Source organism: Lissotriton vulgaris, chromosome 10 (assembly GCF_964263255.1).
Source record: "Lissotriton vulgaris chromosome 10, aLisVul1.2, whole genome shotgun sequence".
NCBI classification, from domain to species: domain Eukaryota; kingdom Metazoa; phylum Chordata; class Amphibia; order Caudata; family Salamandridae; genus Lissotriton; species Lissotriton vulgaris.
In genome coordinates this window covers 964,313,510-964,328,364 of record NC_141698.1, presented here as the reverse complement: position 1 = coordinate 964,328,364, position 14,855 = coordinate 964,313,510, and positions in this window count along the sequence as shown.

The following is a 14,855-nucleotide window of genomic DNA, read 5'->3' as shown; positions in this document are numbered from 1 at the left end:
GGTTGTATTTTGCCATGATTCAGGTACTATACCCTTCTGGGCTGCTCTTAATACCTCCAAGAAAACCTGGCCAATTTCAGATAAAAACACCTTATAAAATTCCAATGGCACTGCATCCGGTCCACAGGCCTTGCCATTAGCCAGAGATTTTACTGCTGTCTCGACCGCCTCCCATTGAATGGAGGTGGCCAAATGCTCAGCCTGTTCAGGAGAAATAATGTCAGTCTCAAGATCTGCTAAAAAAGCTTCGGCAGCTCTCCCGGTGTTGAGACGAGTGGTATCTTCACTATATAGAGAGGAGTAAAATCTTAGAAAGACTTCATTGACCTTTTCCTGTGTTTCATGTACTACACCATGTTCATCTTGGATTTTCACCACCTGACTCTGAATGCTCCACTGACGGAGTCTCTTAGCCAGAACCCTGCCGGAATTCTCCCCAAACTCAAACATTTCTGTACGATATTGTAAAAACTTTAACGCTAGATCCTGCCCAAGAGGCTCCAACAGCGCAGCCCTGAGAATCGCTACCTTTTGTAAGCAGGAAGCTATATCTTTCCCATCCTTGATGTTTAAAGTCAGCGCTATTGCTGCATCCCGAAGTTCTCTAACACCGTTACGCATCCGTTCTTGTTCTAATTTCCACCTATAAGAAGAGAAACTTTTAGTCTCACCCCGTAATCCAGCTTTCATTGTGTCCCAGACCACTTGATCTGTAGCAGATCCTCTGTTAATAATTAAAAATTGGACTACCCATTTTTTAATATGTGAACGATACCCCTCGTCCAGTAAAAGTTTCTTATCAAAGGTCCAATCTCTAGGTGGTTTTCTAACTCGTGGCCAAGGACATTCAGCAAGCAGTGGATTATGGTCTGAAAGAAGTCGTGGTAAACAAAAAATAGTGCTAACAGCTGCTAACTGTTTAGACAAGAAAACAAAATCTAACCTGACATTTTTCTTATGAGGAATAGAGTAAAACGTAAAGCCATCTTCTGATCTTTTATGGTGATACCATAAGTCTGTAAGACCATGCTCCTGGAGTAAAGCCTGAAGGGCTTTAAAGACTTTTGATTTTCTCCCCACATAATTACTAACGTTCGTAAAATCCACATCGCTTGGCATGTTAATGCTCATATCTCCACAAAAGAGTAGTGGACTAGGCCAACCTGCCAGCTCAACATCTAGATATTCAAATACATCACGGTCATCTAAATTCGATCCATACACATTGCATATTGTTAACAATTTCCCATCGATGCAGAGTTCTGCTATAGCCCACCTACCCATTTTATCAGCCAATATCCTTTTACATTTACCCAGGCCGACCCTTGCATATATAACGACCCCTCTAATCATAGTTGTCTGTTTAGAGCAGGTTAATATCTCAAAACCAGGTAGCTTCAAGCATTCCCGTTTCCCCCTGGGAATATGTGTCTCCTGTATACAAAGTATATCTATATGCATAAAGTCAACAATTTTACGAAAAATAGCCCGCTTTTTAGCATCATTGAGGCCACAGATATTCCAAGTGCCGATAGCTATTTTATCCTGCCCCATCTAAGCAAATAAAAAACAAACAGAACCCAGATGAGCTTCCCTCAGCCATTATATAGATAATTGATACTACCAACTCTGCAAAATTGATCTCAATTTTTTTTGCTACCCAACTCTCCTTCCCCCAACCCACACCACCCCTTGCAACTCACTCCCCCCACCTCCCATACCCCCACTACCACCCAAAAAAGAGGCCTAAGGACATTGTCCTCAGTGATGTTGAGATGCAACCACCGTTCCCCACCCCATCGAATTCCCTACCCAACTCATATGGTACTCTCTTACTCTCTTACTCCACTTCTCAAATGTATTTAACTTCTAATTGCAAATATCGGTATTCAGTCATTCTAATGACAAGATCCCTAAGATCTATATAAAAAAAATGATACTAACAAAAAAGTTACTGTTTCTATACATATAAACATATAAACAGATACAATTAACATCATTGTTTCCTAGGGACCTTCTCTTAACCAAGCAAAAAAGCTACTCTTTTTGCTTAAAAAATACCTCAACCAACACTTTTTGCATGAAGAGAGATACACTCATTATCCTTCAGCTGAAAATAAAGCATTAACCCTACCCACCACCCCCAAATTTATAGAAATACCATAGCAATTACAAGTTACAATTCACGCTGTCAAAGCATCAGAACTATATAAATCATCTTTCTCCACTTAGTAATTTTTAACAATAACCATCCATTTCAACCTTCTTTCTTTTTAAGATCAGACAGATAGTCCTGTGCCAGCCGGCTAGATGTGAAGTACCTTGTTTGCCCATTAAAGACAACCTTTAATTTAGAGGGATTGAGCAAAAAAACCTGGGCACCTACTGCTTGGAAGGGAAGAAATAGTTTCTGCATTTGCCATCGTTCATTAACAGTTGTTGGGCAAAAGTCCAGGCGTACAAAAAACTCGCAACCCATACCAGTGCGTTTTTTTCCCAGGACGGGCTAAATCATAGAGGGCTTCTCGCAACAAATAATTATTCAAACAAATCAATATCGCCCTTGGGTATAGGTTTTGGTCACCCTGTCTATCTCTGGCATGTTGTCGCACTGCGAACGGAAATCTGTGAGCCCGGATTACCTCCCTTTCCCAGTTCCATGAGGTCAGCTCTGGAAAGGCCTCCTTAAACAGCTGTACAATAAAGTTGCGAGGGTCTGCCCCCTCTCTTGTTTCTGCTATACCTAAAATTCGCAAGTTATTACGGCGTGAGCGATTTTCTAAATCAGTGAGCTTCCAGTCCAGATCAGTTTTCGCATTCTGTAGTGACTCTACAGCAGATTGTTGCTTCCCTAAAGTATCTTCTACAGAAGACACTCTCTCCTCTACTTCCACCACACGTGATGTAACTTCCGTGCAGGTTTTAATTAAGCGCCGTACGTTGTTCTGTAGTTTCCTTACAGCACCTTGCATTCGCACACCCTCCATTTTTGTCTCACTGTGATGAGTCATGATAGTCTTATAAATGAGACGTAGTGTAATTGCCTCCTCTTCCAACTCTTCATCCAAATTAATCTGAACGAATGGCTGTACTTGATCACGCTGTGCTATTTCACTGATATCCTTCATCTTCCTCACTGTATCCTGGGTCTGAAACTGTTCTGGGTCCTCTCCTTCTTCATAATCTGGAAGGTCCCCCCCAGTCACCCAGATTGCTGATACTATCCAATTCTTGTTCTTTGTCAGATAGGGCTGTTAGGTCTGACATAGAGTAAAATTTCCCCTCAGCCTCAGATTCAAGATCTTTATCCAACACCGCTTTTGAGACAGGCTGGGAAATCACATCTTCAGCCCCCATTCCAGGGGTAGTTGCCTCTACGTGATCCTGCCTCATATCAATCCCAGCCATATTCACTTCGCTACCAGCTCCAGCTACATGGTTTCTAACGATAGACCCATTGATCAGCTCACTATTCAGCTCCAAATTTTCTTTCAACCTGGCTCCCCGCCTTTTATCAAAGATTGCTGCAACTGCAACTGTTTTTTGTTTAGCTGGTGTCTCTTGAGACTGGTGGGCTGCTGAGTCTCTGTAATTAGTCTATAAATCTCCTAAAGCTCCTTGCCCACTACGTGCCTGTGACTGCAAAAGGGGCTGCGATTTTACACTTAAACCATTAGTCTTTGCAGCTGCGCCAGCATCTATAGCCTCCCGAGTCGAGCGACTATCTACCTCTGGAACATTAGACTTGGAGACAGCCCCTCGCGTTTTAGCACCATTGCCATTTCCCTCAAGAGGTCCGCTCCTTGTTGGGGTCCCAACCGGCATTTGAGTTCCCCCACCTTTATTCTTCGCATTTCCCCTTCCCTTTGGTGCCATAACAAATGTTATAAAGCAAAATCCCTGTTGATTTTAAATCTTTATAATTAATCCTGCAGAAACTTTGCAAGCAAAATGTCCCGCTCTCACCTTAATTAGGCAGTGTTTCAATGTATCGCCTCGACAGTTCCAGTTTCCAAAACCTATTCAGGCGATTGTTACAGCTGGAAGAGTCACAAAATATCAACAGTGTTTCTTCCTTATTTTTTTGCCGGAATGGAGCTTTTCGAATGATTCAGCAATTGAATTGAATACAGCTCTGAATGTCCGTAGCGTGGAAAGCAAAGTGTCCCAACCCGGCCCAGCGTCGGGGCGGGATCAGAACAGGCGTCGGCTCAGAGCAGCTGAGCGTTACTCACTCGGGCAGCACACGGCAGAAGCTGGAACCACCGAAAAACGCTGGAGAACGCTCCGACCTTGCTCAGAACTCACTGTGACTCAACAAGACTGATATAAGACCAAAAGCCGTCGACTCGCAATCCGAAAGGTAGGGAAATCCACCGAAGGCAGGGAATTCAACCAGGGATACGACGTGACATCTCACACGGCCACAGTAGCGGCCGCCATCTTGCCTCACATCCCCACCCGGTTTGGCTTTGGTTCTAAATGTATTAGTTATGTATCCATGCTATATTCTTCTCCTAAATTTGGTTCCCCCTTATCTTCCTTGTTGTTTATTCTTGCTCTAGAGCCCTTTTTAATAAAGATTTGGATGAAATCCCACATTAAAGGTTTTTCTTATGGTGACGAGCAATGTAAACTTTCAGCCTATGTGGATGACATTTGACTTTTTATTTCACAGCCACAGACCTCTCCATATCATCTTTTTTGACAGAAATGGATAACTTTACTTTCGTCTCGGGATATAAACTAAATACTGATAAATGTGAAATTTTTCCTTTAATTAAATTGTGTTTCTGTGCTAATTTTGCATCTTCTTCTTTCCACTGGAATTCAGATAAAATTAAATATGGTGGACTATGGTTCACTGCTTCTATTAAAGAAACTGTTAATTTAAATTTGAAGAAATTACAATCAATATTACTTTAAGCCACATCTCAAATATTTCTACCTTACAGTAAATGAAAATATATAATAGTTTATTAAAGTTTTTATGGCACAACAAATAAACTAGAATGTCTCTTTCTAAACTCAAAAGACCTTAACACATGGGCGGTGTTAACTGTCTCGATTTTCATTCTTAACATATGGCTTTCTTTCTTAAAAATTCTTCTTTTTTGTTGTATGACAATGATTCTGCAGCCTATCCCTGTTGGTTGAGATTGAAAAATCTTTTATTCATCCTTTTTCTTTTGAGGAATATCTTTCCTTTTCTCATAAACCCTTATCATTATCTTTCTCTATTTTTAAAAATGTCTGTAAAGTTTTCCATCCTATTTTCATTTTTTATCAAAGTATTACATTTCAATTTTTAAACTCATGAGTTTGGTATATTAAGAATTTAAGTATTCATAACAAATCCATTTTCTGGAAAGACTGGTTTGCTGAAGGACTTAGATAGACATATAAACGTTTTCAAGATGATGTTTGAATTCGATTTTCGATAACCCACACCTGTTTTTTCTTCCCCTCCTCATATCAACCCAAATATTTACCTTTAATCTCTGCTGTCCAATCCTCTTATAATAGACTTCTCCCTAATCACATGCCTAACTCCCTTTTAACTAATATAAAGTCGATTTTATGTAATTCACCTTCTGCATCTCCAATTTACTAATTTTTAATGTCTTCACATACTCAAGATAAAACAGAGGCAGAATGTCATTGGGAATCTTACTTACAATTCTCTTTTCCAATTCCAGTATGGAATATAATTTGGACTAAAATAAGGCAATCCTCTAGAGCAGCTAATGCAGCCTCAAACTTTATTTTTCATTTATAATAGACTACTAATTACGCATGTTAAATTACATTTAATTGATCCCAAGACTCCCTCTACCTATTGATCATGCACCCCCACTTCATCAGATCTCAAGTTCATGTTATTTGAATGTTACTCTATTCCTAACTTCTGGTTACGAATTTGGCAACAGATAAATGCTATTTTCCACACACATGTCCCATTTTCTTTACTTAATATTTTCCTGAGAAGCGTTTCAGGGGATTGGCCTACTCAATCTGGTGACTTTGGTATAGTTGACTTGCTTCTTGCTGTTGCCTTCCAACAGGTTACAAAGTCCTGGAAAAATGCATCATCTGTATCTTTTTAGGTATGGTAGTATGGAGTCTGCTATAATCACTGACTGATAGAGCATATGTACATTCAATTACACTTGCTGTTAAAAGGGACCTTCAGTGGTTACCCATAAACAATTTCTTACATTTCTCTATCAAAACATGTTTATATAATCCTCAGTGAATTTATTTATGCTTATTATTATATACAGTATCCTATTTTCCAGTTCTTATATTTACTTATTTAACAATACTGATATATAGTTATTTGTTTTTCTTTGATGGTATATGATTGCTATTTCTCTTCTTTGCTCTTTTTTCTCTTTGCCCTTTTTCTATCTTTTCTTATTGTTAACATTATTCATTTCATGCAGATTGATTATTTCTTGTTTTACTCTATTGTATTCCTTAAAAATCACAAATAAGAAATCGCAAATGACTACAATGATGCATGTACCTGATACTCTTTTCTTTTCTCAAGATTCTGCTAAAGCAACGGCGGATAGGAGGAAGAAGTTCCTGGGCACGAGACCTGCGCTTCGAAGTTTGAATGCCATATAAGGCCTTTTCCACCCTTGACTCTTTAAAGTGACTTATAAAAACAAAAACACAAACTATGAGGATCCTGATCTATTTCAGCCGTATTTGGACAATTGTAGAGAAGAAGAAATGGAAGTTACTCGATTTCATACTACTTAATATTCATTAAATCTGTCTTTTAAATATATCTTCTTTGTTTGTCATGTTTTTATTATGTGCTATTGTCATGCTGTATAACCTGTTTCTTTTCTCTCATGTCAGGTGCAGTCTTCATGGTTACTCAATGTAACTGTATAATTCTGTCTGGATAGTGTCTTCTCTTTCCAATTTTTCATCTTGGAGTTTCCCGGTTGGCAGAGTTGTCTTCCCTATGTGGCTTTAGCACCCCTGTTTTCTGTATATGTTGTTGGTATGACTTTTTGTTTATTCTTTTTATAGTTTCTGTCTATGTCTTGTCTATTTTATTTCTTTTCTTCTATTATCTTCCTATCACTTTTATCCAGGACCATTCTTAAATATATTATTTATTTTTCATCTCTCTTTCTCTTTGTCTTTTTCTCTAACTATTGAATACCTCATATTACTCAAGAATAAACGTTTCTCTCACACACTATTCATCTCTATTGGTATATTGTTGTTTCATGTTTTACTCATTCCTATTAAATATATGATGTTAATGCATTTCACTGAATATTGGCATTTGTTTAAAGTTTTACTGAATATTGGCATTTGTTTAAAGTTTTAAACAATTGTATTGATAGATTTAAGATTTATATCTTTATATCTTGGAATGGTAAAGGTTTAGGATCACAGCTAAAACGCCATAGGGTTTTGTCCAATATTTTTGGCTTAAAGGCGATATTGTTTTATTGCATGAGATCCATTTAAGCAAGAAGAAGATTTCTAAACTTAATCATCAGTGGGTTGGACATATGTGTGCTTCTCCTGAAACACAATGGTGTAGCTATTCTATGTCATAAACGTTTAGATATCCAAATTATAGATCAAGATGCTGATGCGGACGGTAGTTGGGTTTCTGCTTCTTTGTTAATCAATAAATCAATCAATAAAATACCTGTGAATATTTTTAACTTTTATATACCCACCAATCACGCTAAATTGTTTTGGCCCCAGATTTTGTCTCAGTTAATGACTTATAATGATTATTAATTTGGTTAACATGGTTTGATCCCAATATTGATAGACTCTCCAAAACTAAATTTTTGCTTGATGTGATGCTATTTTTTACTAGTCTGACTGGTATCCTGCTAATCAGGACCTCAGTCTTTCTGCTTTCTCCCTAAATTGTTGTTTACAGTACTTAGGTACATCCCAGATTGGCTACGGGGTACACTTGTCAGTCCTTAGTATATGGTACCCATGTACCCAGGGCATAGGTACCCCAGAGGTCTCCCATGGGCTGAAGCATGTATTATGACAACCATGAGAGACCATTCAAAATTGAACTACAGTACTGCCATTGCAGCCTGTGTAAGTTGTTGCATGCACCACTTACTTAAGATATAGTCTAACTGTAGCTAAGGGTCACCACACTTAAACCTATAAGTCACCCCTATACCAGGCCTTTGCAATCCTGAACGCAGCGTGCTCGGTTCTAAGTGAGAGGTTTCCCCTGTATGAGCAGGTTTCCCCTGCATCCTACAGAGTCTATTCTACCAGGTTGTCAGTGAAGCAGCCATATAGAGGGGCACAGCGTAATTACACGCTAGCCATCTCAAAAACAGCTGCCACGAATCCTATCATGTTTGGTATGAAACATGTTGGAATCAAACCCAACACCATAAACGGTGTGGGACGTGTGATTCCAAGCAGTAGCAGAGGCCTCTGTTAGGCTCTCAGTGTTCCCAGTGCCAACCTTCTAGTCCCAGACAGCACAAAATGTTTGCTGACGACCAGAGATACATTTCTGCCCTCCCGCTGCTGAGCCAAGCTTGAGCAGAGGAGGGTGGAACAATAGCCATCCTGTAACAGGGAGGTGTGACCACCTCCCAAATAGAATTCAATGCATTGGGACCAGTTGGGTGTGCTTGTCAGCCTCTGAAAATCTGAATGAGGGGCACATTTGGTGTCCCTGTGCATAGTCCAGTTCAAACCAGTTCTGGGAGCCTTTAGCTCTCGCCCTGGCAATAAATTGGAAAAAGGACATGGGAGTGACCTCCCCCCTTTCCGGACCCTCCCCTGGGAGGGTCCCCTTAATCTTCCCAACCCTTTTCCTAGGGTCCTTAACCACTTGACTGCAGCGCAAAGTCCGCTGCAGTTGTGGGGAATTAATGAGTGGGCATGTTTCGGATGGCCCCCGGCTGTCCTTTGCACACGGCCACTGTGATATCGGATGGCCAGGGGCCGTCCAACGCATGCAACGGGTTAAGATTCAGAACTGAAACCACTGTACTTTTACCATTAGAACAACAGAAACCTAACGATGGACCCTTCTTTCTGACAGCACCTAACTAGCTATTGCGCTGCGTATCTGTCTTCCCCTAGGATTTCAATTAGGGTTTGTGTGCACACTGAATGGCACCCACCACAACAGTGCCTATTCCCTAAGGAATTCAATTTAGTATAAACAACAACAAAGGTGCACCACTAGATATAGCAAAACAATATATTTTGTACAATGAACTGAGAACAATGGTATTTTCTTGAGTTTCAAAGTTCTTTATTTCAAAGTAAAGCACCACACAGACGACGCGTTTCGTCCCACAGGGGACTTCTTCAGGGCTTATATTAGAGAAAATGACTTCATGGGTAGTTGGGATAAAATGTTCAGAAAGTCTCGTTGCACCAGATACTTGCACGAGGAAGGTATTTATGTTTATGAGTGTAATCCAAGTACAATCCAAGTGATTTCCGAGATTGGAATGGAACTTATGTGATGGCGATGTCATTGTACAAAATATATTGTTTTGCTATATCTAGTGGTGCACCTTTGTTGTTGTTCACACTGTACTTTTACAGTCTGGGCACTCTGGACTTCATTTGGGCCCTACTTTGTCTCCCGTTCAGTCTGCTGCATCGTCTGTGCCTGTGCACCATAGAGAATCCATGCAGGACCTGTGGAGCATCAAAGACACTTGAAGGAATCTCCCTTGAAGTGTAGGAGTCACTACCCTGTATTCGCAAGCATCTCTACATTGTTGACCGGTCTGCTGATCCTGAGCTCCTGTGGACTCTGAAGGGTTCAACAACACAGATAGTAGTTTCCTAGGTCCCTCGACGCCTGAGCCGTTCTCTCACCAGGTTTGAGGCCAGAATACCTCATGAGGGCTTCATTAACTGAACCCCTGTGCACTGCGTACTTTCGTAAGTGCAAATGCCTGTTGGCAACTTTGTGACAAGTGCATTGAGTTCCAAGTAGCCCCAACTTCTAGCAACTCTCTCCACCATGATTTTCAATCACACCATCTCGTGGGCAGCATGGCTTGCTCATTTTGTTGAGCTGCTCAAGGTCCTCTAGCAACTCCTGTGCCTCCGGCCTGTAGGTCTATTTGAGGGCCACCTTTGTTTTTCTTGGCCTCCTCTGATTTCACAGGGCCTGCTCTGACTTCCCTGCTTGTGGTGAGTTTCCTGGACCTTGCCGGTCCCACCCCTGCACTGTCTTGACATCCTGTGTGGGTTGCATTTCCTAGGCATGTTGTTGCTCCCGCCAGACACCGACCCCCTTAGCAGTCGACATTCTTAATGGGACAGCTCATATCTGGGTCCTGGTCTTCCTCAGTGTCCTCTGGTACCCACAGCTGCAGAGTCAAGGTCACCGTCATCTTTCTTGAAGCACCCAACTTCATAGACCATTCGTCTTCCAAGCCTGGCATAGACTCTGTCCGCACTGCTTTCAGGTATTCCTCTTCAAGCATACATGTTTGGATTCCCATGGACACTTACTCCTCTTCCAGCAGTAGCACTTTCTGGAAATCCTCCATTGGGTTCCACAGAGGTTTCCGACCCCACTTCACACGTATGCACCCAGATTCCCTGGTGTAGGTACCGTGGGTACTGGGTTATCCACAGGTGGGGTGGCTCTTCAACCTTCTGTCTTCCACAGGGTTTCTTCAGGGTTCACTGAGAAGGGTCCTTAATCTTTCAAAATCCTACCGCAACTTGTACATAGACTTGTACAGAGCACGCGGTCGTGTTCCCACACTGCACATACTCTCCATGGGGTCCCTATCTATTCATCCTGGGTGGTTCTTTGGGGTCCCAGCAATTCTACGTCCTCTCACCACTGTCTTGACTCGAGTTGTGGTTCTGATACTACCTTTTTAGTATATGGTTTGGTCCTCCCTTGGGGCCATTGTGTATTTCGTGCTATTTACTGTGTCCCTTTGCTAAAGTATTGTGCGCATTGTGTTTATCTCCATGTTGGGGATACTTGAACATTCTAGAGACTATTATATATTAAATACATATTTTTATAAATACTTGGTGTGGTTCTTTTCACTAAATCTATACTATAATATTGCATTCTGGTAAAACAAGCTGTTTTACGCTCCTTCTGGACTAAGCCCGAAGGCTGCTCTCCACAGCTACTACTTAGAGAGCTTTCTAAGGTTGTCTAAAACCTCTTAAATCACCATAAGGGTTGTCTGGACTGGTGCAGGGTGCCCACTTACATTAGTGGATATCAAATACCAGGCAGGCCTCTCACATGTACATTCTAAATTTACTTCTACTGTACATCGAAGGTCCCTTGTTTATGCCAGTCGTTTATGTAATCCTACACTTCAAGAATATACTTTTTTCTCTCCTGTACATTCTTCTCAAACTAGAATTGATTACTTGTTAATTTCTAAATCACTTATAACACATGTGTCTCATTCATAAATAGGTTCTATATTAATCTCAGATCATCTCCTGTCTCATTAGACTTAGATCTACTGCCACTGATTAAAGGTATTAGGAGATGAAGATTCAATAACTCTCTGCTTTTAGACCCCAATTCTACTTAAGGTTTTTGACAATTTGCAAACACATTTCTTTTAGAAAATGAAACTCCAGGTAGTTTTCCTCAAGTTGTTTGGGACACCTTTAATGTTGCTTCTAGAGATTTCATTATTTCTTTTGTAGCCCATAAAAAGAAGTCTTCTTTTGATAATATCCAATCAATTAATTTACGTATTAAACAACCAGAGTATGTTTCTTAGTCTACCAACTCTAAAACTTGTCTTGAGGGAACTCATTAAGACTAAATTTGCTTTTAATAAACTTTGTACAGAATTAGCTAATTCGTATTTACTTCAATCTAGTGCTAAATATTTTGGTGATCAAAATAAGGCAGGGAAAATCCTTGCTAATTACCTAAAGATTAAAAAAAGACCATATCAGGATTGAACCTCTTCTAATCTCTGCTAATCTCATTATTCATAAAAATGAAGATATCCTCTGAGAATTTCTCATTACTTCCAATCTTCTTATACTCCTGATTCTCATCCTCATCAAGAAGATATCCCTCAATATGTGTCCTCTATTACCCCTCCCCGTCTTCTCCTGATTTGGATTCTTCTACTTTATATGCTTATATTCAGACTAATCATATTCTTACTGATATTAATTCTATTGAAAAAGGGAAAGCTCCTGGGTCGGTCAAGTTTACTGTAGAGTTTTACAATCATTTCTCTGCAATTCTTATTGCTAAATTGCATTAACTGTTTCTTTACCTTATATAGTCCCAGAATCTTGGAGGGTCTATTCAAGATGCTTTATTATATCTTCTTCTTAAAAAGGACCACACATTGTGCAAAAGCTACAAGCCTATTTCCTTAATCAATCTAGACTATAAGATATTTGCGAAAATACTTGCTTTAAACTCGTATTCTTTATTACCTCAATTAAGTGGGAAGAAAAAGTGTGTTTTTTTAAAAGGTAGACATATGTTGGATAATACTAGACTATTCTTTAATGTCCTAAGTAAATCTAAATCATATAAATATTCTTTGGCTGCAGTTTCTTTAGATGCTGAAAAAGCTTTTCCTCGGGTTAGTTGGTCTTTTAGTTTTTTCCACGCTTTCTTGGTTTGGCTTTGGTTCTATTTTTTTTTTTTTATATATTTTTTTATTGAGACCAAAACTTTAAACAGTTCCAATTTACAATTTAAGCAGCAGAGTTGGTTATACAAAAGGTACATACAACAGAAAATAAATTGTCCAATTAGGCAAATAATAGCTCAAATACATTTCTATCAATTAAGACTGAGGAAAACACAACGGAAACAAATGAAAAAGATACTAGTGCTATAATATAGTCCAAACTGCACTTTTTTCTTATCCAATCCATTCGGCCACAGGCGCCCAGATTCGGGTGGCAAGCTGCCGTCGTCCCCCCCCTTTACAAGAAAATGCAGAAAATTCTAAACGATGTATGGCTAATAATCTTGCCCGCCACTGTACAAATGTGGGGGCTTCCAAAGAAAGCCACTGAGAGGTAATGCATAAGCGAACCTGTGACGTAGCAATAAATATAAGAGCTGATTCATTAAAGGTGTTGCCAGCAACTGATATATTACCTGCCTCAACCCCCAATATCACAAGTGCCGGTGTTATTATGCATCGAACCTTAAGTGTAACATTAATGAAGTGCTCAATGTCATCTAGAAAGCCACGAAGCAATAGGCAGGAATAAAACATATGTGCTGCATCGGCTGCCAGCAACCCGCATCGTGCACATGTATTTCCTTTTGTGGCCCCCCATTTTGCAATCTTAGCAGGCGTATAATATAAATCCAGCATGGACATATAACTTTGGGTTTTAAGCAAGCCTGATACTATAACCTGACTAGCTAGTTCTATTACCGAAGTTAAATCAATACCTGCCATACCTAATTTCACTTCCCACTTGGCATTTTGAACAATCAAATCATCCGGAAGTGTTGATAAAATATATTGGTACAGATTACCTATTCTACTTCTCTTTTTTATCAACTCAATGAGAGACGCTTTCTCCAAAATACAAGGATATATCTTCAAGTATTTTTGGATAAAACTTTGAATCTGTAGATACTTAAAAAAGTCGCGTGAAGATAGCTGAAATGTATCTCTTATTTCACTATATGTTAGGGCAGCTCCATCCTCGACCATGTCATCCAACCCATAAATACCCTTGTTTTGCCATCTGTACATAACGTAATCCTGAAAGATGCTGGGAAATATTCGACTAGCTTTGAAAGGCATATATAAGTTCATATTTGGAATAGTTAATTTCCTCCTAATCATTCGCCAAATAGTAAATGCTGCTAATAAGACCTTAAAGCGGGTTCTCTTATAGTAGCTGGGTTCAAGGACTTCAAGTAAAATACCTTTTGCAGCTGAACCGAGCCCGATCTCATAGATAGTGGGAGTGTTACATATAGGTATACTCACTTTATCTCCACATAGCAACACTCCCATTACCTGCAACATTGCAGCCCAGTAATACATAGCAAGATTTGGGACCACCCAACCCCCTCGATCTCTGGGAAGACACATCCACTTAACTGCTCTACGTGATCGCCTATAACCCCACAAAAATCTGTAGCAAAGTCTATCTGCCTTTACCAAACTTATTTGAGAGAACAAAAGAGGAATGGTCCTAAACAAATATAAAAACCTAGGTAGAATTAGCATTTTAATAACACTACATCATCCATATAAGGAAAGATGCAGGCTATTTAGTCTTTCCAATTTTTTATTGGCTTCATCTATAAGCGGTAGAATGTTTAAATCAGGTATACTATCTACTACAGTGGTAATACGCACCCCTAAATACATGGCATCCGGAACCACTGGGGCATCTGAAATGTCCATACCAGGTGTCTGAACCACCTGCGTCTTCGAAACATTGAGCTTGAAACCGGACACTGCCCCAAAATGCCCTGCTAATTGCTTAAGTTCACTAAAAGCAGACGAGACTTCGGATGTTATAACCACTATATCATCTGCATACGCTAGCAGATTATAAGACATATTGCTGACTCTTATAGGTTTTATGCGCTGATTAGCGATAATCTTAGAGAGGAAGGGATCTATGTATAGGGCAAACAACAGGGGAGAGCAAGGACACCCCTGCCGCGTGCCCCTAGTGATTGAAAAAGGACCAGTCTGCTGGCCAGAGATACAAAGTTGTGCTCTTGGTGATACATACATTGCACATATTGCCTGTATAAAGTCTTTTGGAAATCTCTTCCACTGAAGGTCAGCCCACATAAACCCCCAGGAGACCCTGTCGAACGCCTTCTCGGCGTCCAACAGGAT